Raw genomic sequence first — 4,584 nt, 5'->3', positions numbered from 1 at the left:
ATGAACGGAAATGCGGAAATGAAGTCTCAGATATTTGCTTTCCAAAAAAGCAAGCAGGTCCAAAAAGGCTGGTTTATTTCAAACTTGTGTTGATTAATGGATATTAATGGAACCGACCCATAGTATCTTTTCATTCTGATGTTAAACTGAAAATCTTTTCTCCACGTTCACTGAAATGTGTTTAACCTGGTTTAGGGTTTGGCAGTGACTTTCCAAAAAGGGATGTGCTATTTTTCCTTCACTGTACAGAACAAAGAGTGGCCTGTCTCAATGCTTTTACACCTTCAAAAGATATGATGGCTTCCAACAATAACTGAACACTGCTAAAATGCTACAATTATTAAATAGAGAAAACAGTCATCAATGCTCTGCACTTACTGCACTCGAATGCTGTATACAAATAAAACAGAGTTCAAAAGTATGTAAATGTATGTAAAGTGTATGTAAATGAATTAACTGATACAAGGAAACATAAGCAGAAATAGAATAGCAAAGAAAAGCCAAAATGAAGAGGGTTACACACCTGAGATTGGCCATGATTGCAGGCTAAATATATGAAAAATAACAAAATATGGGCTAACATGAAAGTACCTTTTAATAAACAAACCAAAAGTGCTCTCAGTCATTAGGTTTATTTATACCCATAGAGTCTGGGTAGCTCCGCCCACCGTGAAATCTCATTGGTCTAAAATCATGCTCCACATAGATTTTGTTTCACGCTACCAAGATTCAAATCTGAATTTCTGAGGAAGAATGAATCTCTTTTTAAAGTATACGCCATCTTTGGCTGCACTAGTAGTCACTTCTCCTGTTCCAGTGGTCAGAGGTAGGAAAATTTCAGCTCTTAAAATGGTTGTGGTCTAGATTCAGTGCTGCACAATTTTTCACTTCACTTTCCGCTTTCTCCCTGCTCTGTTTATGGGTTAACCACACGCTCACTCATCCATTCAGCACAGCACAGATGCTGCTGTAGGCATCGTACGGCCTGGGTGCATGTGAAGCATATAGGTGTCTCAACACTGGAGTTAAGCAAGTCAGAGAATGCAAAAAATACGCTGATTTCAATGGGAAGGTGTGCATCACAACGATGTAGAGATTCGGAAAGTAGCACTCCCTCATACAACTAGAAATTGAGAGAATTGTAACTTTTTCTGCAACACACTAATAAAAGTGCAGTCACATTTACAACCCCCCTCTTTATCATCTTTGTCCCTTCTCCTATCCCATATAATGCTCTTAGGTCAGGACCATTACCTGTTACAGATGAGGGGGCATGTGCATGTGTGTTTGTGTTACTGGACTTCAGGATGTGAAGGCCCACTGTATTAGCCCGTTTCCTCTTCCTCTCTTCTCCCTTATGGCTCACATCAGGTATATAGTCCATGGGAAAAGGAAGAGAGTGAGACGAAAGAGCGCCTAGTTCCCACAAGAGCTGTTCCGATTCACAACAATCCATAACCAGCTTAACCAGTTCAGGTCAGTCAAGGGTTTGCTTTATTTTTGTGAGTTTATTAACACTGGAGCAAATGATGGTTGATTGGTCACATGGTTTGTAGCCAGGCAGACACTTTGCTCTAATAAAACAAGGTGAAAATGACACATAAGTACATCCGTTTCAAGCAATTTGGTAATACAGACACTGCCAACCTACAGGCTCTCCATTTAAACATAAACATAGGCCAAAAGGCCTTAAAATCAGTATATGATAGTAATTCTTCCATTAAAACACTATTTGGCCTAGGTTTGCTGATTTAGAGACAAAGCAGTCTTAGTGGCCACTTGCACAGAATTTTTTTTTTTTTTTTATTCCACTATGCTGCATTTACTTTGTTTTTCTATGTAAATTTGCACTAGACTTTTGAAAGGAATATTCTGGGGTCAAAAGTTAAGGTAAAATGACAATTTGTGGCATAATAGTATGACAAACAAATATTTTGACACTTTCTCTACAAGAAAGCAAAATTTGGGTTACAGCAAGGCACTTACAATGGGACCAATCCAAAAAATATAAAATAGAATACAAACCTAATTCGATTTTTTTACACTAAAATCATATTAATGTGTATTGTTATATACATTTTAGTGTAAAAAAATTACTAAACTTTTCTTCTAAAACTTATATTCTCCAAAAAAAACAGACCTCATTTACTTCTCGCTGTAACCTTGATTTTGTCTCTTTTTAATGAAAACGTGGGATGAGTCAAAATAATTTTTTGAGCCACACATTCTTTCGACTAAGCTTAACTTGTATTGAACCCGGAATATTCCACCCTCACTCTAAGTGTCCATGGTGGTTCATTGACCTTCTTGAAGAGGCCTTCTTGCTTCCATTACACAACATACACAAACACACTCAAACATTGAGTGTAAATATGTCAAATCTTTACATGGAAATGGTTTGGTTTGGTTTGGAATCAGAGGATGTTGGGGCACTTCTGTAGGCCTCGGAGTGAGGGATGTCCTCTCACGCATATGCACATACACACTGGGCACTTGAGGTGAATTATTGTTTGCAAGTGGAAACTTGGCCCCCCGGCCCGGCTGCCGGTCAAGTGCTGACTAAGAGCGCTGTCTGTGTTTTTGGCCCCCCCCCCTCCCCTCTCTCTCTCTCACACACACACACACACTGTACAGCTACAGTCTTTCTCCACTGGGCCATTCACCTATGAGCTCCTGCTGTAAATTTCACTGGAAACACAAACATACCCCTGCCAAAAGTGGACTAACATCTTTCTTGCGGTCTTATTTTTGAACGTTATACTTTAACATATCCCATAACCCCACCCTGGCTGCCGTTATACTCATTGACGCATCATCAGACTGCATTATGTGTGTTTCGTGGGACGCACTTTGAGCGAACGTTTACCCTCTCGTGGAAAATAAGCCAGCACTGTCGCTCTGTCAGTGAGGGGAGTTTATTGTTGACTTAATTAAGGAGTCTAACACCACACAAACCCCATATTCACCCCCATGTAGTATTTCTGAGAAGACACAATTATTGTAATTACAGCTGTCTGATGACATGTTTGGTATAATGAATGTTTCTCATTAGGTTTCTCTAACCCCAAACAACCTGCCCCAATAGAAAACCATGCCTGTTTCGCATACTGCAGCAGAATCAGCGTCTGATAGTGGGAACCCCATGTTTATAGGATTTAGATCGTTTGAAATTGTAATAACGTGTCTTGCCACTAAACATTGCTTTTAGTTATATGTCTTCTGGTATTTTATTATACAGCGGCCCCAGAAAGTGTTCGGACACTTAAGAATTTCATTGCATTAGATAAATTGTCAAACAGAGTGGCATTTATTATAAAGAAGATATGCTTATATAGCTTAAACATTCTTGTCAAGCAAATATGAATTAAAAAGTAATAACACTAAATAAGTAGATATACTGTTTAATATGCTTATTTTATTCTACCGAGGCTGCATATATTTGATCAGAAATACAGTAAAAACAGTAATATTGTGAAATATTATTAAAATAATGGCTTTCTTTTTAATATATTTTAAATGTTTTCCTGTGTTGGCAAAGCTGAATTTTCAGCAGCCATTACTCTAGTGTTCAGTGTCACATGATTCTTCAGAATTCATTCTAATATGCTGATCTTTTGAAAACTTTTGTAACATTATTAATGTCTTTACTGTCCCTTTTAACCAGTTTAATGTTTCCTTGCCATATAAAGTATTAATTACTTTTTTTTTAATCTTACTGAGCTTAAACTTTTGAACTGCAACGTATCTTTCCGTTGTCAAACATCAGTGGAACATGTTCGCACTGGGGGAATCTTTGTGAACTAAATATCACATTGAGACATGGTTAAAAGTACTAGCAAAATGACTCAGAAAAGTGAAGTTAGTTTTGAGAGAGAAGCTCTAATGTTGCTTATTTGTATATGTCATTATGTTTGATATTTTATGATCTACTTGACGAAATGTATATATTTCAAGTTTGGCCTAAGCATCCACAAACCTTTTGAGGTCACTGTATGTATATTATTATAATGCTAAATATGGTCTGACTTCTGTCATTTCTCTCTGCTTTCTCTATCTTTTTTGTGTCCCATCAGAATGAAGGAAGTTCTGTGCTGACATTGTGGAAAAAGCTGTAGTAAGAGCCAGATTGCTGGAGAAGGGAGATTGGTGACCAGAGGAAGTAATAATAGCGTGTGTCCTGACTGATAGGGTACTGGACCCTCTTGTGTAAGTCTGTTAATGAGCCATTTCCACTGTCCTCTTCTTCCACATTGATTTGAGTCAGCTGACATTCCATGACAGCTCTTTTGTCATCTTTTTCAGAGTTTCAACAATGACGCTGTTAAGTCTCATGACGGCTTCATTGCCTGCCCTGAGGAATTTTTCCTGTCAAAGAAGTATTTTAGACCCAAGAATGCTTTGTTGTTCACTCTGAACCACTTGTTAAGCAAACATTCTTATCTCAGATCTTGATAAGAAGGCAAGCCCGCCACCAACTTCCCTCTTCTGACATCACAGTTTGTGTGGCCTACTGTCCAGCAAGGTCATACATTAGTACTCATGTGATCTATCTATCTATCTATCTATCTATGTTTTTAAATTATA

This window comes from Sinocyclocheilus anshuiensis, unplaced genomic scaffold, assembly GCF_001515605.1.
Source record: "Sinocyclocheilus anshuiensis isolate Anshui unplaced genomic scaffold, SAMN03320099.WGS_v1.1 scaffold641, whole genome shotgun sequence".
Taxonomy (NCBI): domain Eukaryota; kingdom Metazoa; phylum Chordata; class Actinopteri; order Cypriniformes; family Cyprinidae; genus Sinocyclocheilus; species Sinocyclocheilus anshuiensis.
Note: the sequence above shows the minus strand (reverse complement) of the source record.